At 47.3% G+C, this 22,572-nt stretch overlaps 1 long non-coding RNA gene across 1 annotated transcript in view; it reads left to right on the top strand.

Moving 5' to 3' along the window:
* Positions 1-22,324, top strand: part of LOC139232580 (uncharacterized) — a 98,527-nt gene extending 76,203 nt beyond the window's left edge. Inside the window, exon 3 of the long non-coding RNA XR_011588039.1 lies at positions 22,257-22,324. This is a non-coding gene — a long non-coding RNA (uncharacterized lncRNA). The remainder of the gene's footprint in view (positions 1-22,256) is intronic.
* The last annotated feature ends 248 nt before the right edge of the window (positions 22,325-22,572 follow it).

Genomic DNA, 22,572 nt, shown 5'->3' with positions numbered 1-22,572 from the left:
AACCCGGCATCGGCACTTTCATGGGGACCAAGGTAGTGATTCACATAAACCCGGACGCCAGGCCAGTACACCACAAGGTCAGAGCGGTGCCTAGTAAGGAGGGGGAACTGAGGGAAATCTTTATTAGTCGGGAAATTGTGTTGGGGAAATTGATGGGATTGAAGGCCGATAAATCCCCAGGGCCTGATGGACTGCATCCCAGAGTACTTAAGGAGGTGGCCTTGGAAATAGCGGATGTATTGACAGTCATTTTCCAACATTCCATTGACTCTGGATCAGTTCCTATGGAGTGGAGGGTAGCCAATGTAACCCCACTTTTTAAAAAAGGAGGGAGAGAGAAAACAGGGAATTATAGACCGGTCAGCCTGACCTCAGTAGTGGGTAAAATGATGGAATCAATTATTAAGGATGTCATAGCAGTGCATCTGGAAAATGGTGACATGATAGGTCCAAGTCAGCATGGATTTGTGAAAGGGAAATCATGCTTGACAAATCTTCTGGAATTTTTTGAGGATGTTTCCAGTAAAGTGGACAAAGGAGAACCAGTTGATGTGGTATATTTGGACTTTCAGAAGGCTTTCGACAAGGTCCCACACAAGAGATTAATGTGCAAAGTTAAAGCACATGGGATTGGGGGTAGTGTGCTGACGTGGATTGAGAACTGGTTATCAGACAGGAAGCAAAGAGTAGGAATTAACGGGTACTTTTCAGAATGGCAGGCAGTGACTAGTGGGGTGCCGCAAGGTTCTGTGCTGGGGCCCCAGCTGTTTACATTGTACATTAATGATTCCTGGGGCATTGGAACCGGTTCTGGGGGAGGTGGGACCAGTACAAACCGGACGGTCTGCACCTGGGCAGGACCGGAACCAATATCCCAGGGGGAGTGTTTGCTAGTGCTGTTGGGGAGGATTTAAACTAATATGGCAGGGGGATGGGAACCAATGCAGGGAGACAGAGGGAAACAAAAAGGAGGCAAAAGCAAAAGACAGAAAGGAGATGAGGAAAAGTGGAGGGCAGAGAAACCCAAGGCAAAGAACAAAAAGGGCCACTGTACAGCAAAATTCTAAAAGGACAAAGGGTGTTAAAAAAACAAGCCTGAAGGCTTTGTGTCTTAATGCAAGGAGTATCCGCAATAAGGTGGATGAATTAACTGTGCAAATAGATGTTAACATATTTGATGTGATTGGGATTACGGAGACGTGGCTCCAGGATGATCAGGGCTGGGAACTCAACATCCAGGGGTATTCAACATTCAGGAAAGATAGAATAAAAGGAAAAGGAGGTGGGGTAGCATTGCTGGTTAAGGAGCAAATTAAGGCAATAGTTCGGAAGGACATTAGCTTGGATGATGTGGAATCTATATGGGTAGAGCTGCAGAATACCAAAGGGCAAAAAACGTTAGTGGGAGTTGTGTACAGACCTCCAAACAGTAGTAGTGATGTTGGGGAGGGCGTCAAAAAGGAAATTAGGGGTGCGTGCAATAAAGGTGCAGCAGTTATAATGGGTGACTTTAATATGCACATAGATTGGGCTAACCAAACTGGAAGCAATACGGTGGAGGAGGATTTCCTGGAGTGCATAAGGGATGGTTTTTTAGACCAATATGTCGAGGAACCAACTAGGGGGGAGGCCATCTTAGACTGGGTGTTGTGTAATGAGAGAGGATTAATTAGCAATCTCGTTGTGCGAGGCCCCTTGGGGAAGAGTGACCATAATATGGTGGAATTCTGCATTGGGATGGAGAATGAAACAGTTAATTCAGAGACCATGGTCCAGAACTTAAAGAAGGGTAACTTTGAAGGTATGAGGAGTGAATTGGCTAGGATAGATTGGCGAATGATACTAAAGAGGTTGACTGTGGATGGGCAATGGCAGACATTTAGAGACCGCATGGATGAACAACAACATTTGTACATTCCTGTCTGGCGTAAAAATAAAAAAGGGAAGGTGGCTCAACCGTGGCTATCAAGCGAAACCAGGGATAGCATTAAAGCCAAGGAAGTGGCATACAAATTGGCCAGAAATAGCAGCGAACCCGGAGACTGGGAGAAATTTAGAACTCAGCAGAGGAGGACAAAGGGTTTGATTAGGGCAGGGAAAATGGAGTACGAGAAGAAGCTTGCAGGGAACATTAAGACGGATTGCAAAAGTTTCTATAGATATGTAAAGAGAAAAAGGTTAGTAAAGACAAACGTAGGTCCCCTGCAGTCAGAATCAGGGGAAGTCATAACGGGGAACAAAGAAAGGGCGGACCAATTGAACAAGTACTTTGGTTCGGTATTCACTGAGGAGGACACAAACAACCTTCCGGATATAAAAGGGTTCGGAGGGTCTAGTAAGGAGGAGGAACTGAGGGAAATCCTTATTAGTCGGGAAATTGTGTTGGGGAAATTGATGGGATTGAAGGCCGATAAATCCCCAGGGCCTGATGGACTGCATCCCAGAGTACTTAAGGAGGTGGCCTTGGAAATAGTGGATGCATTGACAGTCATTTTTCAACATTCCATTGACTCTGGATCAGTTCCTATCGAGTGGAGGGTAGCCAATGTAACCCCACTTTTTAAAAAAGGAGGGAGAGAGAAAACGGGGAATTATAGACCGGTCAGCCTGACATCGGTAGTGGGTAAAATGATGGAATCAATTATTAAGGATGTCATAGCAGTGCATTTGGAAAGAGGTAATATGATAGGTCCAAGTCAGCATGGATTTGTGAAAGGGAAATCATGCTTGACAAATCTTCTGGAATTTTTTGAGGATGTTTCCAGTAGAGTGGACAAGGGAGAACCAGTTGATGTGGTATATTTGGACTTTCAGAAGGCTTTCGACAAGGTCCCACACAAGAGATTAATGTGCAAAGTTAAAGCACATGGGATTGGGGGTAGTGTGCTGACATGGATTGAGAACTGGTTGTCAGACAGGAAGCAAAGAGTAGGAGTAAATGGGGACTTTTCAGAATGGCAGGCAGTGACTAGTGGGGTACCGCAAGGTTCTGTGCTGGGGCCCCAGCTGTTTACACTGTACATTAATGATTTAGACGAGGGGATTAAATGTAGTATCTCCAAATTTACAGATGACACTAAGTTGGGTGGCAGTGTGAGCTGCGAGGAGGATGCTATGAGACTGCAGAGCGACTTGGATAGGTTAGGTGAGTGGGCAAATGCATGGCAGATGAAGTATAATGTGGATAAATGTGAGGTTATCCATTTTGGTGGTAAAAACAGAGAGACAGGCTATTATCTGAATGGTGACAGATTAGGAAAAGGGGAGGTGCAAAGAGACCTGGGTGTCATGGTACATCAGTCATTGAAGGTTGGCATGCAGGTACAGCAGACGGTTAAGAAAGCAAATGGCATGTTGGCCTTCATAGCAAGGGGATTTGAGTACAGGGGCAGGGAGGTGTTACTACAGTCGCACAGGGCCTTGGTGAGGCCACACCTGGAGTATTGTGTACAGTTTTGGTCTCCTAACCTGAGGAAGGACATTCTTGCTATTGAGGGAGTGCAGCGAAGGTTCACCAGACTGATTCCCGGGATGGCGGGACTGACCTATCAAGAAAGACTGGATCAACTGGGCTTGTATTCACTGGAGTTCAGAAGAATGAGAGGGGACCTCATAGAAACGTTTAAAATTCTGACGGGGTTAGACAGGTTAGATGCAGGAAGAATGTTCCCAATGTTGGGGAAGTCCAGAACCAGGGGACACAGTCAAAGGATAAGGGGGATGCCATTTAGGACCGAGATGAGGAGGAATTTCTTCACCCAGAGAGTGGTGAACCTGTGGAATTCTCTACCACAGAAAGTTGTTGAGGCCAATTCACTAAATATATTCAAAAAGGAGTTAGATGAAGTCCTTACTACTAGGGGAATCAAGGGGTATGGTGAGAAAGCAGGAATGGGATACTGAAGTTGCATGTTCAGCCATGAACTCATTGAATGGCAGTGCAGGCTAGAAGGGCCGAATGGCCTACTCCTGCACTTATTTTCTATGTTTCTATATGTGACAGATTAGGAAAAGGGAAGGTGCAACGAGACCTGGGTGTCATGGTACATCAGTCATTGAAGGTTAGCATGCAGGTACAGCAGGCGGTTAAGAAAGCAAATGGCATGTTGGCCTTCATAGCAAGGGGATTTGAATACAGGGGCAGGGAGGTGTTGCTACAGTTGTACAGGGCCTTGGTGAGGCCACACCTGGAATATTGTGTACAGTTTTGGTCTCCTAACTTGAAGGACATTCTTGCCATTGAGGGAGTGCAGCGAAGATTCACCAGACTGATTCCCGGGATGGCAGGACTGACCTATCAAGAAAGACTGGATCAACTGGGCTTGTATTCACTGGAGTTCAGAAGAATGAGAGGGGACCTCATGGAAACGTTTAAAATTCTGACGGGTTTAGACAGGTTAGATGCAGGAAGAATGTTCCCAATGTTGGGGAAGTCCAGAACCAGGGGTCACAGTCTGAGGATAAGGGGTAAGCCACTTAGGACCGAGATGAGGAGAAACTTCTTCACCCAGAGAGTGGTGAACCTGTGGAATTCTCTACCACAGAAAGTAGTTGAGGCCAATTCACTAAATATATTCAAAAGGGAGTTAGCTGAAGTCCTTACTACTCGGGAGATCAAGGGTTATGGCGAGAAAGCAGGAAGGGGGTACTGAAGTTGAATGTTCAGCCATGAACTCATTGAATGGCGGTGCAGGCTAGAAGAGCTGAATGGCCTGCTCCTGCACCTATTTTCTATGTTTCTATGTATGTGATGCAGGAAAAGCTAGAAGGCGAATTGGACCGCCTGCTGAGGGAAGGCATCATCTCGCCAGTCGAATTCAGTGACTGGGCGAGCCCGATCGTGCCGGTGCTCAAGGCGGATGGGTCGGTCAGGATGTGTGGCGATTACAAGGCCACCATCAATCGGGTGTCACTCCAAGACCAGTACCCGCTACCGAGAGCGGAGGACCTCTTTGCAACGCTAACCGGTGGCAAACATTTTTCAAAATTGGACCTGACCTCAGCTTACATGACCCAGGAGCGAGTGAGTCGAAGAAGCTGACCACCATCACGACACACAAGGGGTTGTTTGAGTATAACAGATGTCCATTCGGGATTCGTTCGGCCGCCACGATCTTTCAGCGAAATATGGAAAGCCTCCTCAAGTCGATTCCAAGGATGGTGGTTTTTCAAGACGACATCCTCATCGCAGGTAGTGACACTGAAGAACACCTCCACAACCTGGAGGAGGTGCTTCGCAGACTGGACCGGGTAGGGCTGCGACTGAAAAAGGCGAAGTGCGTCGTCTTGGCTCCAGAGGTAGAATTCCTGGGGAGGAGGGTAGCAGCAGACGGGATCAGACCTATTGCGTCCAAAACGGAAGCGTTCCAGAGAGCACCCAGACCCCGTAACACGACAGAGCTGCGTTTGTTTCTGGGGCTCCTGAACTATTTTGGCAACTTTCTTCCTAAATTGAGCACGCTGTTAAAGCCACTACACGTGCTCCTACGCAAAGGTCGCGATTGGGTCTGGAGGTGACAGCCAGGAAAAGGGCTTTTGATCGAGCACGCAATTTGTTATGCTCCAACAAACTGTTAACGTTATATGACCCATGTAAGAAACTAGTTTTAACATGTGATGTGTCGTCCTATGGGGTTGGGTGAGTGTTGCAGCATGTGAATGCCAATGGTCAGTTACAGCCGGTAACTTATGCCTCCAGAAGTCTGTCCCGGACAGAAAGGGGCTACGGGATGGTAGAAAAGGAAGCGTTAGCATGTGTATATGCAGCAAAAAAAAACACCAGGACATGTTTGGAAGGAAATTTGAGCTCGAGACAGATCATAAACCCCTAACGTCCCTTTTGGCCGACAACAAGGCCATAAATGCGAATGCATCGGCCTGCATACACAGGTTGCACTTACGTTAGCCGCCTATAACTACACAATTCGGCACAGACCAGGCACTGAAAACTGTGCCGATGCACTCAGCAGGCTACCACTAGCCATCACTGAGGGGGCAGCTGAGCATGATGCTGAGATGGTCATGGCTGTTGAAGTTTTCGAAAGCGAAGGCTCACCTGTGACAGCCCGTCAGAGTAAACATAGAAACATAGAAAATAGGTGCAGGGGTAGGCCATTCGGCCCTTCTAGCCTGCACCGCCATTCAAGGAGTTCATGGCTAAACATGCAACTTCAGTATCCCATTCCTGCTTTCTCGCCATACCCCTTGATCCCCCTAGTAATAAGGACTACATCTAACTCCTTTTTGAATATATTTCGTGAATTGGTCTCAACAACTTTCTCTGGTAGAGAATTCCACGGGTTCACCACTCTCTGGGTGAAGAAGTTTCTCCTCATCTCGGTACTAAATGGCTTACCCCTTATCCTTAGACTGTGACCCCTGGTTCTGGACTTCCCCAACATTGGGAACATTCTTCCTGCATCTAACCTGTTTAAACCCGTCAGAATTTTAAGCATTTTTATGAGATCCCCTCTCATTCTTCTGAACTCCCGTGAATACAAGCCCAGTTGATCCAGTATTTCTTGATATGTCAGTCCCCCCATCCCGGGAATCAGTCTGGTGAACCTTCGCTGCACTCCCTCAATAGCAAGAATGTCCTTCCTCCAGTTAGGAGACCAAAACTGGACACAATACTCCAGGTGTGGCCTCACCAAGGCCCTGTGCGACTGTAGTAACACCTCCCTGCCCCTGTACTCAAATCCCCTTGCTATGAAGGCCAACATGCCATTTGCTTTCTTAACCGCCTGCTGTACCTGCATGCCAACCTTCAATGACTGATGTACCATGACGCCCAGGTCTCGTTGCATCTCCCCTTTTCCTAATCTGTCACCATTCAGATAATAGTCTGTCTCTCTGTTTTTATCACCAAAATGGATAACCTCACATTTATCCACATTATACTTCATCTGCCATGCATTTGCCCACTCTGCAGCCTCATAGCAGCCTCCTCGCAGCTCACACTGCCACTCAACTTAGTGTCATCCACAAATTTGGAGATACTACATTTAATTCCCGCGTCTAAATCATTAATATACAATGTAAACAGCTGGGGCCCCAGCACAGAACCTTGTGGTACCCCACTAGTCACCGCCTGCCATTCTGAAAATTACCCATTTACTCCTACTCTTTGCTTCCTGTCTGACAACCAGTTCTCAATCCTTGTCAGCACACTACTCCCAATCTCATGTGCTTTAACTTTGCATATTAATCTCTTGTGTGGGACCTTGTCGAAAGCCTTCTGAAAGTCCAAATACACCACATCAACTGGTTCTCCCTTGTCCACTCTACTGGAAACATCCTCAAAAAATTCCAGAAGATTTGTCAAGCATGATTTCCCTTTCACAAATCCATGCTGACTTGGACCTATCATGTCACCTCTTTCCAAATGCGCTTCTATGACATCCTTAATAATTGATTCCATCATTTTACCCACTACCGATGTCAGGCTGACCGGTCCATAATTCCCTGTTTTCTCTCTCCCTCTTTTAAAAAGTGGGGTTACACTGGCTACCCTCCACTCCATAGGAACTGATCCAGAGTCTGGACAAATAAAGACCCACTACTGTCTTTAGTTAACAAATGTGTCCTGAATGGGGACTGGGCAGCCACGTACGGGGCATGCCCTGAGGAGTTTAAACCGTTTCATAGGCGCAAGGATGAACTCTCGATTCAGGCCGATTGCCTACTGTGGGGAAACCAAGTAGTCATGCCCCAGAAGGGCAGAGAGGTGTTTATCAGAGAACTTCATAATGAGCACCCGGGCATTGACATGGTGAAGGCAATTGCCAGGTCACACGTTTGGTGGCCAGGGATAGATGCAAACCTGGAACTTTGTGTTTGCAGGTGCAACACGTGTGCTCAGCTGGGCAACACACCCAGGGAAGCCTCCCTTAGCCCCTGGTTCTGGCCCGCCAAGCCATGTTCACGCATCCATGTGGACTACGCAGGTCCTTTCATGGGAAAAATGTTTTTGGTTGTAGCAGACACTTTAATGTTTGTAACCTCACATAACTATAACCTTCATGTAACAACACTGTGTACACCTGAGAAATGCACACCTTGACCACAGGGGGGTGAACTTGTGGGAGACACTCCTCACCTGGTCATCCAGGTATATAAAGGGAGGTCCCACGCAGGTCATCACTTCTTGGTCCTGTGAATAAAGGTACAGGTCACAGAGTGACCTTGTCTCCAGTATGTGCCTCGTGTTGATTTGCTGCAGTGTGTAAGGACACAACAGACACCTACTCCAAATGGATTGAGTGTGCCATTTTAAATTCAAGCACATCCTCTGCCACGGTAGAAAATCTACGGGCAATGTACACCACCTATGGTCTACCGGATGTCTTGGTCAGCGACAATGGCCCGTGCTTCACAAGCACTGAATTCCAGGACTTCATGGCAGGCAATGTAATCAACCATGTCAGAACGGCACCGTTCAAGCTGGCCTCAATTGGCCAGGTGGAACGAGCAGTGCAGATAATCAAACAGTGGATGCTCAGAATCCAAGGGGGTTCCCTACAAAGCCGCTTATCATGCCTCCTGTTGGCCAATAGGTCCCGACCACACTCGCACACAGGGGTTCCACCCGCAGAGCTGCTAATGAAAAGGACGCTTAAAACCAGGTTATCCCTCATACACCCCACTATGAAAGAAATTTGAGAGCAGGCTACCATGACAGGAATGCGAGGGCGCGATGTATTGATGTCAATGACTCTGTTTTTGTCCTTAATTACGCTGTAGGGCCCAAATGGCTTGCAGGCACTGTGATTGCCAAAGAGGGAAATAGGGTTTTGGTAGTTAAACTTACCAATGGACAAATCTGCCGCAAACACGTGCATCAAACTAAAAGGAGGTTCAGCAACCCCATAAAAGAAGCAGAGGAAGAACACGACATAGAGTTTACTCCACCACAGGTGACCGAACACTGGAACCAAGTGGAGGAGAGCCCAGTCACTGTGGGCAGTCCGGACAGGCCTGAGGTACTGCAAACAGCAGACACTCAGGCCAGCGCCCAACAACCAGATCCCCAACTCAGGCACTCTACAAGAGAGCATAAACCACCAGAGAGACTTAACTTGTGATCCCAATAAGACTTTGGGGGGAGGTGATGTCATGTATTCAACTGTCATTGTAATCCATGTATAAGCTGACCTAAGTTGTACACCTTGAGAACACTGACCACAGGGGGCGAACTTGTGGGAGACACTCCTAACCTGGACTTTCTGATATAAAAGGGGAAGCTCCACCCACCGTCTGCCTCTTGAGGTCTTGGTAATAAAGGTAACTGGTCACAGAGTGATCTTTTCTCAAGTATGGGCCTCGTGTGCATTTATACCGTATAATAAGGACATATTAGACTCCTCCACGCTCCTTGACATTACTGAGAGGCTCTCTGGCAGTCTTGCCATTATACCTATCATTTCTGTGTGCGTGCCCATCACCCTTCTTCTGGATGCCTCCCCATCAAGGTCCTCACCCGAGTCCTGTGCGGCAGAACTCGCCCGCGAACTCACCCTCGAGGAGCTGGGCCCCGAGCTACCCTTTCCCCCTGACCTTGCTGCAACCCACTCATGCCTGGTGCCTCACCCTGTGCCGATCCCGCTACTACACTAGTCTCTAAAGAACATGTAGTGCCAGTATCTGAGCTGGTGTTTGCGAGTTACAGATGCAATGACGCAGTGATTCTTCCTTCTCTTCTCCCTCCTCGTTCTTCTCCTGCCCTCAGGAACAGGCTGCTCAGTGCTTGCTGATTATCTGAAAGCAGAAAGGCACAAGAGTCGGGCTCTGGTGAGCGGAGGGAGTGGGAAGGCAGTAATGCATGCATACAGCATGAGTAGCTTGAAAGTGAGAAAAGATCGTGGGCTGAGGGGGAAGTGGGATGTGAGAAGAAGGATTAGGAATGCACATAACATTGTGGTCCCCAAGGGGGTCAACATTGCAGGTGACCATGGTGCCAACGACCTGGCACCCAATGATCTCCAGCAATCGTGTCTCCAGCTGGCTCTTCAATCTGGGCTTGGCCCCCCGCCTGTCCACTCCTGCTCTCTTTGGTTGTGAGCCACCTTCGCCTGCAAGAGCAAAGGAAATGTGTTAGTGAGTGTGGTGCAATGTGTTTGGGTGATGTGCCTGCCATAACTGAGTAGCTGTCATTGTGTGCAAGGTGTGAGATTTGGGTGTGAATGCTGATAGGTGAGATTGGTGGTGGGTGAGTGCTAGGAGTGCGATGCATTGAGCAGTTTGTAAAGCTTGTGGTACAGATGGTGGTATGTCGCATTTATTGAAGCCCTCATTCACCCTGAACACCCGTGTGAGGTGGTTAAATTTCTTCCTACACTGGGTGTGGGTCCTGGGTGTTGGACTGCTTGCTTGCTCCTTTTCATTTAGCTGTTTTAAAAGTCAGATTACTCGCACACTAAATTGTAGTAATGGCAGGATCAGGTGCTTGAACTTTTAACCCAGCATGTGTCATCTCTCAGACTACACTGAGAGTGAGGCTTTAGAGTAATATGGGCTTTCGCTCCCACACTGGGGACCACAGTGCTGCCCGCGACGTGGTCTGCTATCCCCTTTCACATAGTGCAGCAGACTTGTGGCGAGGGCCTCCTGCCAGTTTGTGGGTACAGGGCCAACCGCCTTCTCTCCACCGTGAAAACCAATGCCTCGAGCTTCATCCAAGAACCTACTGGCTTTTTCCCTCTGTCTCTGGTCTGCCATGATTCCTACAGATGTCTTCTAACTCGTGTGTGTGGTGTGGTGTATCTTCTCCCCGTGGCCGAGGAGCTCCTCCTGGAGTCACAGTGCAGATTTTGTCCCCTACGGGGCACAATGAACATGATCTTTGCAGCGCGGCAACTGCAGGAAAAATTTAGGGAACGGCGTCAGCCCTTATACATGGCCTTCTTCAACCTTACAAAGGCCTTTGACACTGTCAACCGCGAGGGTCTATGGAGCGTCCTCTTCCATTTCGGATGCCCCCAAAAGTTCGTCACCATCCTCCGCCTGCTCCAAGACGACATGCAGGCCGTGATCCTTACTAACGGATCCATCACAGACCCAATTCATGTCCGGACCGGGGCCAAGCAGGGCTGCGTCATCGCTCCAACCCTCTTCTCAATCTTCCTCGCTGCCATGCTCCACCTCACAGTCGACAAGCTCCCCGCTGGAGTGGAACTAAACTACAGAACCAGTGGGAACCTGTTCAACCTTTGCCATCTCCAGGCCGGGTCGAAGACCACCCCAACCTCTGTAGTTGAGCTACAGTACACGGACTGCATCTGCGCACATAAAGAGGTTGAACTCCAGGACATGGTCAACGTATTTACTTAGGCGTACGAAAGCTGGGCCTTACGCTAAACATCAGTAAGACAAAGGTCCTTCACCAGCCTGTCTTCGCCACATAGCACTGCCTCCCAGTCATCAAGATCTACAGCGCGGCCCTGGACAATGTGGACCACTTCCCCTATCTCGGGAGCCTCCTATCAACAACAGTAGGCATTGACAACGAGATCCAACACCGCCTCCAGTGCGCCAGTGCAGCCTTCGGCCGCCTGAGGAAAAGTGTTTGAAGACCAGGCCCTCAAAACTGTCACCAAGCTCGTGGTCTACAGGGCTGTAGTAATACCCGCCCTCCTGTATGGCTCAGCCACCCCTTCCCTCAACGACTATCTGTCCCACCTGTGACAGAGACTGGTTCTCATATTGGACTGTACAGCCACAAAATAATTCATGTTAAGAGTGGAAGCAAGTCTTCCTCGTGTGGTTTGGTGTGGTGTGGTGAGGTGTTGGGGCAGCAGTGGCTGCTGCACACCCAACAATCCTGAGAATGAGGCGGTGCCCTTTAAGTAATGGGTAAAGCCTGTGGCAATCGTGACTTGCAATTAGACTGCCCCCGATATTGGTCCAGCTTTGCAGTGTAATGCTGATGAGCTTGAGTTTTCAGACTAGAGTCACGACTACAATCATGTTAATGAGGAGTCAGCGTGAATTTTACATGCATCCTAGATGATTTTCAGATGTTGCAACTTTAACCTATTTTAGTCTAAACACTGCCCATTTCTTGGCTTTAACGAATTTTTAACCCTTCAGTTTTCTCACAGCTCTGAGGCAGTAGCTCTCATTGCATTGAGACAAAGTTGAAAATTGCACAAGATCTAACATTTTCAAAAGCTTTCACTGAAGGTGAGACACAAATAGGAGTATTACGTAAAATTCATGTCAGCACAAATTATTGTGAGTGGTTTAAAACTTGACATTAAATTGTGGAATTTTCTACTTGTTAAATTGAAATGACTTTGGGGATTGTCTTACATTGGAGTGTTAAGGCACTTTTCAAGCAAACCTGAATGAACAGGACATAGGGACTAAAAACAGAAAGTGCTGGAAATACTCAGCAGGTCAGGCAGAATCTGTAGACAGAGAAACAGAGTTAACATTTCAGGGGATAGAAATTACCCCCCGCCCAAAACAGGGCGCGCGCACCCCGTCTCGATGTTTTTCACCGCAGCTGCGGTTCAGGTCGACTCTTTCTGTTTGCATCTGCGATGCTGAGGATATCATGAATAGCACATGAAGTGAGTTGGTCACACCGCAGCTAAACGTTACTCAGGTAGATAGGGAATGGGTGAACATCAGGAAGAACAGTGGAAGGAAGGTAGTGCAGGGGTCCCCTGCAATCATCCCCCTCCAAAACAGATACACCACCTTGAGTGCTGTAGGGGGGGATGACTCACCAGGGGAGGGCAGCAGCAGCCAAGTTCATGGCACCCTGGGTGGCTCTGCTGCACAGGAGGGCAGGAAAAAGAGTGGGAGAGCTATAGTGGTAGGGGATTCTATTGTAAGGGGAATAGATAGACGTTTCTGTGGCTGCAATCGAGATTCCAGGATGGTATGTTGCCTCCCTCGTGCAAGGGTCAAAGATGTCTCGGAGCGGCTGCAGGACATTTTGGAGTGGGAGGGTGAACAGCCAGTTGTCGTGGTGCATATAAGTACCAACGATACAGGTAAAAAACTGGATGAGGTTCTACAAGCTGAATTTAGGGAGCTAGGAGTTAAATTAAAAAGTAGGACCTCAAAGGTAGTAATCTCAGGATTGCTACCAGTTTCACGTGCTAGTCAGAGTAGGAATCCCAGGATAACTCAGATGAATAAGTGACTTGAGCAGTGGTGCAAGAGGGAGGGATTCAAATTCCTGGGACATTGGAACCTGTTCTGGGGAGGTGGGACCAGTACAAACTGGACGGTCTGCACCTGGGCAGGACCGGAACCAATGTCCTAGGGGGAGTGTTTGCGAGTGCTGTTGGGGAGGGGTTAAACTAATATGGCAGGGGGATGGGAACCTATGCAGGGAGACAGAGGGAAGTACAATGGGGGCAGAAGCAAAAGATAGAAAGATGAAAAGTAAAAGTGGAGGGCAGAGAAACCCAAGGCAAAAAAAAAGGGCCACATTACAGCAAAATTCTAAAGGGGCAAAGTGTGTTAAAAAGACAAGTCTGAAGGCTCTGTGCCTCAATGCGAGGGGTATTCGTAATAAAGTGGATGAATTAACTGCACAGGCAGCTATTAATGAATATGATATAATTGGCATCACTGAGACATTGCTCCAGGGTGACCAAGGCTGGGAACTCAACATTCAGGGGTATTCAACATTCAGGAAGGATAGACAGAAAGGAAAAGGAGGTGGGGTAGCATTGCTGATTAAAGAGGAAATTAACGCAATAGTAAGGAAGGAAATTAGCTTGGATGATGTGGAATCTGTATAGGTGGAGCTGCGGAATACCAAAGGGCAGAAAACGCTAGTGGGAGTTGTGTACAGACCACCAAACAGTAGTGGTGAGGTTGGGGACAGCATCAAACAAGAAATTAGGGATGCGTGCAATAAGGGTACAGCAGTTATCATGGGCGACTTTAAACTACATATAGATTGGGCTAACCAAACTGGTAGCAATACTGTGGAGGAGGATTTCCTGGAGTGTATTAGGGATGGTTTTCTAGACCAATATGTCGAGGAACCAACTAGAGGGCTGGCCATCCTAGACTGGTTGATGTGTAATGAGAAAGGACTAATTAGCAATCTTGTTGTGCGAGGCCCCTTGGGGGAAGAGTGACCATAATATGGTAGAATTCTTTATTAAGATGGAGAGTGACGCAGTTAATTCACAGACTTGGGTCCTGAACTTAGGGAAAGGTAACTTCACTGGTATGAGATGTGAATTGGCTAGAATAGACTGGTAAATGATACTTAAAGGGTTGACCGTGGATAGGCAATGGCAAACATTTAGAGCTCACATGGATGAACTTCAACAATTGTACATCCCGGTCTGGAGTAAAAATAAAACGGGGAAGGTGGCTCAACCGTGGCTAACAAGGGAAATTAAGGATAGTGTAAAATCCAAGGAAGAGGCATATAAATTGGTCAGAAAAAGCAGCAAACCTGAGGATTGGGAGAAATTTAGAATTCAGAGGGGTGTTAATACGGATTCTTTTTCCCTCAGTCTGTTTCAGCAAATACACTGACGCGAACACCTCTTTGCCTTTTCTGTAAAAGACTTTTATTGAAGATTCTCCGGCCGGGACTTGTCAAGACAAAGGGACACTCTCAATCAGAGCCTGTTTACCTTCCCCTGGACAAGCCCCTTTACAGCGCGAAAAGCACAGTAGTTATACATTTTCAAAACAGAACACATTTGATTAGCACTTGGTCTATCCAATCCCTTTCTGCCTCCCCCCCCCCCCCCCGAGTACGTCCAATGGCAGGCAAGAAAGTCTCCAAATTAGGGCTGGTGTTAGGGTCAGGTTAGTTATAGCTTCGCTACACTGTCTTCCCTTATCAGTAAAGAACCCAATTAGTTTCCCTTCCTCCTTATCAGTAAAAGCTATTACTTTTTTCCTCTCCTATCTAGGATTGCTTTCTTTCTTTGTGCTGCCTTGGGCTTTCTCATGACCCGTGTTTAACCTCAACTTCAACTCTTGGTAACCCCTTTTTTCAGTCGATTCTGCAGTTGTCTGCATCTTGACATTTCTTTAGCTATTTTCCCATGATTCCCTATCTCCATCCTTTTGCCACATTCTCTATCTATCTACCACATTCGCAACCCTTCTTTACACATTCTCATTCCCCCCTTTTATCATTCCATGATAACCCTGGTGCTTATTCCAGGAGTATCGCGTTTAGCCATGCGCATTCTCTTTCCTGATCCTCCTTGTTATCTGTGAGTCCGCCACGAGCCTCTTCGCAAGGACTTATCAATGTCTGTTTAGGTTCTCACATCGTATCCTGTCGGAATATTATTGAATTGATAACTTCTGGAGCCTTGGTACAAGGCCGAAGAGAGGCCTTTTACCTCCTTATGGGCCAGTGCAGGAACCAGCACTTTAACCCTTGTCCCGCTGGTATCCCTAATGCCAAATTTTTCTCTTACATTTCCCCCCTTTTGGCCCTTGGCTATATGCCAAACTGGTCATATTTCCCAATAACTATCTCCCTGTAGGCAAGTTCCAGATAGGTTCGTTCACCCGGGTGGCCATCTCCCAAGCTTCGGGACCTCCTGAAACCCTCCCACAGAGTAATATAAGGTAAGTCCTTCCTGTAGGACTGCTTAAATTTTCATCCCTTATGGCCTTAATCATAGTGCGTGCCCTGACTTATCGTTTGGCCTGTTTAATTCGTGCACATGTTAATCCCATCATGACCATCAGAACCAGACCCTGTATTACTACAAGTACATGTGATATTCTTATCCATGGGTGAATTTGAATATTAAGTCCAATGTCCCACAGCTTTGAGTACCAGGGCTGATCAGCCAGCATTGCGTTAGTGTCTCTCTGTAAGTTGTCTATTTCTTCCATCAGCCGGACATACTGTCGTCTTTGATTCTGGATTCCTTGCACCAAACGTAATTGTTCCTCATTTAGTTCCGGTATCTGTTTGCCTCCCATACCGCCTCTTCGTACCCTTCTCGGAGGGTATCCGTGATTGTTCCGTGGATGATTTCCGTTGTCTTGGGATATATGTGGTATCCATTTACATCTATTTTTCCCATGGGCCTGAAACACAAGTTAGGGTTGGTGATGACACAGGGGGTGACTCCTCCCCTGGTCTTAATTGTCGGGTTGGCTGCTCCTGTGCTCCATTCCCTTGTGGAGCAGCGATTGTTTCGGAATCGTGTTTGAGAGGAGTGATACTCAGCATGCATCCATTTGTTTGGTGGAATCTGCAATCATCATTCGTCATTCGTGGCGTACCTCGACATAAAACCACTTTGTTAATTTTATAGCAGTTAGTTATATCAATGCCTTTGGTACTATTAATTTTAATCACCCGTCTGGCAGGCTGATGGTAACGTAACCAAGTTTGGTTTCTCACTTCACCAATATTATCGATCTGATATAAGGGGTCTCCCTTTGTTACATCGTACTGTGGTATGGACAACATAAATCCAATCATATTCACCCGCCCAGTAATACATCTGAATTTCGGCACCCATGCGTGACTATTCCTTCGTACCTCGCATGTGTTATTCATTTTTTTATCTAGAGTCCAATTGTTAAGTATGCTGTTCGGAATCCAATCTGGTATGAATCCATTCTGGAGTTGCTCCAAATTATGTTGTACCTCACTTAATATCCAGGCCCCATACCCGGAGCAAACTATCTCAGCCTGTAATCGTTTACTTATATCTTTCCCCATTGCGTGGATCAATTTTATTGTCTTGGCATTTCGGCAATGTATGGGCCACTTGTAACAGTTATCCAAGTCCCTCCCCACTAAACCACTCAAGACTACGCCATTAAGTTGTTAACCCGGTCGTATATTGCATACAGGCTTATGGAATTCATCGTCGTGACCCCTGCCGCATAACCCGTGCCTAGTGTTTCCAGTATTCCCCTTTTTGTACGACCTTGCCCCGTTCCATTTCTGACATTAAATCTCAGGGTAGTGGGTTCCGGGCCTTCAAGGATCTGTTGTGTCAGGTTCTGGTATAGACTTATAGTTTAATTCCCACAGAAGCTAGGAAAAATGATATCCATTAGGTTTAGGATAAGTAGTCGCTGACGCACCCCAAATTATATCCTTTCTTTAGATTCTTTTATTACTAGCCCCCCTTTTTAGGTTGTATTCCTTCTTGTTTGCACTGCGCATGATCAATACCGGCTTCTCCGTGTTATAACCGTGTCACGCTTCAGGACATACACCTTACATTCCAGAGACCTCCCTTGGTCTTTATTTTATCCCACTGGCCAGTTTTCCTAAACATCCTGGGGTCCCACCCCCTTTTTGCTCCGTTCTGTTCCCACCCCTCTGTTTTTGCGGGTGGATTTAGCGGCTTGTTTGCAGCTTCGTCCGCCCAGGCATGAGCTTCTAGAACTGAAATTCCGTCCAGTTGGATTTCTGCGCCCTTCCCCTTTTGGCCCTATGAACTTGCTCCTGTCCTCGGAATATACTGGCGCCCATGGCATCGGCAGCCTGCTGCATTACAACCTTACTTAATACACTATACATAGCCATGCGTTAAAATAAGTTCTGTCCTTGCTCCAGTCCTTGGCTGCTGGGTTGCATATTTCGGCAGTCAAATTAAACAAAGCTAGTTCATGTAGTTGTGTCTTTCCTGCGTGTGCTATATCTCTCGTAATCCATCTGTATTATCCAGTGCCTGCTTGGGCCTTAAGGTTCCCAGTATCCTGAGTCTCCAGAGTCGAAGTAGCCGCTGCGGTCCCATCTCGGTGAGTGTTTTATCTGCAAATTTTAAACAGATAGCACTTGGTCTATCCAATCCCTTTCTGCCTCCGCCCCCCCCCCCCCCCCCCCCAAGTACGTCCAATGGCAGGCAAGAAAGTCTCCCAATTAGGGCTGGTGTCAGGGTCAGGTTAGTTATAGCTTCGCTACATTGTCTTCCCTTATCAGTAAAGAACCCAATTAGTTTCCCTTCCTCCTTATCAGTAAAAGCTATTACTTTTCCCCTCCTATCTAGGATTGCTTTCTTTCTTTGTGCCACCTTGCGTCTTTCTCATGACCCGTGTTTAACCTCAACCTCAACTCTTGGTAACCCCTTTTTTCTGTCGATTCTGCAGTTCTATGCATCTTGACATTTCTTTAGCTATTTTCCCATGATTCCCTATCTCCATCCTTTTGCCACATTCTCTATCCATCCACATTCGCAACCCTTCTTTACACATTCTCGGGGACAAAGGGTTTAATTAGGAGGGGGGAAATAGAGTATACGAGGAAGCTTGCTGGGAACATAAAAACTGACTGCAAAAGTTTCTATAGATATGTGAAGAGAAAAAGATTAGTGAAGACAAACGTAGGTCCCTTGCAGTTAGAATCAGGTGAATTTATAATGGGGAACAAAGAAATGGCAGACCAATTGAATAAATACTTTGGTTCTGTCCTCACGAAGGAAGACACAAATAACCTTCCAGAAATACTAGGGGACAGAGGGTCTAGTGAGGAGGAGGAACTGAAGGAAATCCTTATTAGTCAGGAAATTGTGTTCGGGAAATTGATGGGATTGAAGGCCGATAAATCCCCAGGGCCTGATAGTCTGCATCCCAGAGTATTTAAGGAAGTAGCCCCAGAAATAGTGGATGCATTGGAGATCATTTTCCAGCAGTCTATCGACTCTGGATCAGTTCCTATGGACTGGAGGGTAGCTAATGTAACATCACTTTTTAAGAAAGGAGGAAGAGAGAAAACGGGGAATTATAGACCGGTTAGCCTGACATCAGTGATGTGGAAAATGTTGGAATCAATTATTAAAGATGAAATAGCAGCGCATTTGGAAAGCAGTGACAGGATCGGTCCAAGTAAGCATGGATTTATGAAAGGGAAATCATGCTTGACAAATCTTCTAGAATTATTTGAGGATATAACTAGTAGAGTGGACAGGGGAGAACCAGTGGATGTGATTTATTTGGACTTTCAAAAGGCTTTTGACAAGGTCCCACACAAGAAATTGGTGTGCAAAATTAAAGCACATGGTATTGGGGGTAATGTATTGCTGTGGCTAGAGAACTGGTTGGCAGACAGGAAGCAGAGAGGCGGGATAAATGGGTCCTTTTCAGAATGGCAGGCAGTGACTAGTGGGGTGCCGCAGGGCTCAGTGCTGGGACCTCAGCTATTTACAATATACATCAATGATTTAGATGAAAGAATTGAGTGTAATATCTCCAAGTTTGCAGATGACACTAAGCTGGGTGGCGGTGTGAACCGCGAGGAGGATGCCAAGAGGCTGCAGGGTGACTTGGACAGGTTAGGTGAGTGTGCAAATGCATGGCAGATGCAGTATAATGTGGATAAATATGAGGTTATCCACTTTGGTGGCAAAATACAAAGGCAGAATATTATCTGAATGGCGGCAGATTAGGAAAAGGGGAGGTGCAACGAGACTTGGGTGTCATGGTACATCAGTCATTGAAAGTTGGCATGTAGGTACAGCAGGCGATGAAGAAGGCAAATAGCATGTTGGCCTTCATAGCTAGGGGATTTGAGTATAGGAGCAGGGAGGTCTTACTGCATTTGTACAGGGCCTTGGTGAGGCCTCACCTGGAATATTGTGTTCAGTTTTGGTCTCCTAGTCTGAGGAAGGACGTTCTTGCTATTGAGGGAGTGCAGCGAAGGTTCACCAGACTGATTCCTGTGATGGCAGGACTGACATATGAGGAGAGACTGGATCAACTGGGCCTGTATTCACTGGAGTTTAGAAGAATGAGAGGGGATCTCATAGAAACATAAAATTCTGACAGGACTGGACAGGTTAGATGCAGGAAGAAGGTTCCCGATGGTGGGGAAGTCCAGAACCAGGGGACGCAGTCTAAGGATAAGGGGTGTAAGCCATTTCGGACCGAGATGAGGAGAAACTTCTTCACTCAGAGAGTTGTTAACCTGTGAAATTCTCAACCGCAGAGAGTTGTTGATGCCAGTTCGTTGGATATTTTCAAGAGGGAGTTAGATATGGCCCTTATAGCTAAAGGGATCAAGGGGTATGGAGAGAAAGCAGGAAAGGGGTACTGAGGTGATGATCAGCCATGATCTTATTGAACAGTGGTGTCGGCTCGAAGGGCCGAATGGCCTACTCCTGCACCTATTTTCTGTGTTTCTATATTTCTATGAAATTCTGCTCTTTGTTTTTTTTTGTTTTAATCCAGAAGTCAGTCATAATGGGGGCGGTGACTACACCTGAGGGGCAAAAATATGGCGGAGACAGCATCTGAGGAATGGAAGTTGGGGACAGTGCATATTCACCACCGCGATGACATCATTGCGGTATCGCATCACCACGGCTCTCCCCTTCACTTAAAGGGGAGAGCCTTCGCGATTTTTAAACTTCAGCCCACTGGGCCATCAGGGAGTGTTTTGGCCCGGCCAGCAACCTGGCTGTTGGTGGCGCAGCCGAACCCAGTGGCATAATTGTCGGGCCGAACAGGCAGTCGACTGACAAAAGAAAACATTTAATTCAGAGAAGTGTGAGGTGATGCACTTTGGGAGGGCTAATAAGGAAAGGGTATAACATTAAGTGGTAGGCCACTTAATAGTTTAGATGAACAAAGGGACCTTGGAGTGCTTGTCCACAGATCCCTGAAAGTAGCAGGCCAGGTGGATAAGGTGGTTAAGAATGCTTGCCTTTATTGGCCGAGGCATGTAATATAAGAGTAGGGAGGTTATGCTTAAATTGTATAATACTTTGGTTAGGCCACAGCTGGAGTACTGCGTGCAGTTCTGGTCGCCATATTGTAGGAAGGACGTGATTGCATTAGAGAGGGTGCAGAGGAGATTTACTAGGATGCTGTCTGGAATGGAGAATCTTAGTTATGAGGACAGATTGGATAGGCTGGGTTTGTTCTCATTGGAACAGAGGAGGTTGAGAGGAGACCTCATTGAGGTGTACAAAATATTGAGGGGCCTGGACAAAGTGGATAGTAAGGGTCTATTTCCATTGGTGGAGGGGTCGATTTTGAGGGGGCATAGTTTTAAGGTGGTTGGTGGAAGGTTTAGAGGGGATTTGATGGGGGGCTTCTTTCCACAGGGTTGTGGGGATCTGGAACTTGCTGCCTGGAAGAATGGTGGATGCAGAAACCCTCACCACTTTTAAGAGATGGTTGGATGGGCACTTAAAATGCAGCAACCTGCAGGGTTATGGTAATTGGGATTAGACTGGATGATCTTTTGTTGGACGGAGCAGATATAATGGCAAGTACTTCAGGGAATAGAATACGGCCAGGGTGATCTCCTGACTAGTTTCGATCGCCTGGATGGGTCGGAGAGGAATTTTCCCAGATTTTTTTCTCCCTAAATTGGCATGAGTTTTTATCTGCTTTTTGCCTCTCCCAGGAGATCACATGGCTCCAGTTGGGGTGGACTGTAGAATGTTTAATATAAGAGGTGTCGCAGTTGTGGTGAGGCGGATTGGTTGGGCTGGGGGCTCTTTGCCTTTCCGTCATTGTTCATAGGTTTATATGTAACCGTTAGGGCTGCTGACCAAGAGCCTGTGGCTCTTTGTCGGCCGACGCAGACACGATGGGCCAGAATGGTCTCCTTCTGCGCTGTAAATTTCTATGTTTCTATCATTGACAAAGGCAGTCCCTCGAAATCGAGGAAGATTTGCTTCCAGTCTAAAAGTGCGTTCTCATGTGACTGAACAGTCCAATATGGGAATTACAGTCTCTGTCACAGGTGGGACAGACAGTCGTTGAAGGAGAAGGTGGGTGGGGAGTCTGGTTTGCCACATGCTCCTTCCACTGCCTGCACTTGGTTTCTGCATGCTCTCGGCGACGAAACTCGAGGTGCTCAGCGCCCTCCCGGATGCTCTTCCTCCACTTAGGGTGATCTTTGGCCAGGGACTCCCAGGTGTCGGTGAGGATGTTGCATTTTATCAAGGAGGCTTTGAGAGTGTCCTTGAAACGTTTCGTCTGCCCACCTGGGACTCGCTTGCCGTGTAGGAGTTCCGAGTAGAGCGATTGCTTTGGGAGTCTTGTGTCGGGCATGCAAACAATGTGGCCTGCCCAGCGGAGCTGGTCGAGTGTGGTCAGTGCTTCAATGCTGGGGATGTTGGCCTGATCGAGAACACTAACGTTAGTGCGTCTGTCCTCCCAGGGGATTTGCAGGATCTTGCGGAGACATCGTTGGTGATATTTCTCCAGCGATTTGAGGTGTCTACAATATATGCTCCATGTCTCTGACCTATACAGGAGGGTGGGCTGTAGAACATAAGCTTGGTGCCAGATTTGAGGGCCTGATCTTCAAACACACTCTTCCTCAGGTGGCCGAAGGTTACGCTGGCGCACTGGAGGCGGTGTTGGACCTCGTCATCGAAGTCTGCTAATTGGCTCCCAAGGTATGGAAAGTGGTCAACATTGTCCAGGGCCGTGCCGTGGATCTTGATGACTGGGGGGCAGTGTTGTGTGGCGAGGTCAGTTTGGTGAAGGACCTTTGTCTTATGGATGTTTCGTAACATGGCACCAGCGGCAGTACATCCTCCCCTTTAAGGGAAACCGCACCACTGCTGTAAAAGGCCACTGCCTCACTGGACTGCCGGGGAAAAGGTTGTTTTGGCACCACCGGGCGGGCCGAAGATT

This window comes from Pristiophorus japonicus, chromosome 2, assembly GCF_044704955.1.
Source record: "Pristiophorus japonicus isolate sPriJap1 chromosome 2, sPriJap1.hap1, whole genome shotgun sequence".
Lineage (NCBI taxonomy): Eukaryota > Metazoa > Chordata > Chondrichthyes > Pristiophoridae > Pristiophorus > Pristiophorus japonicus.
This window is presented reverse-complemented; position numbering and strand designations above follow the sequence as displayed.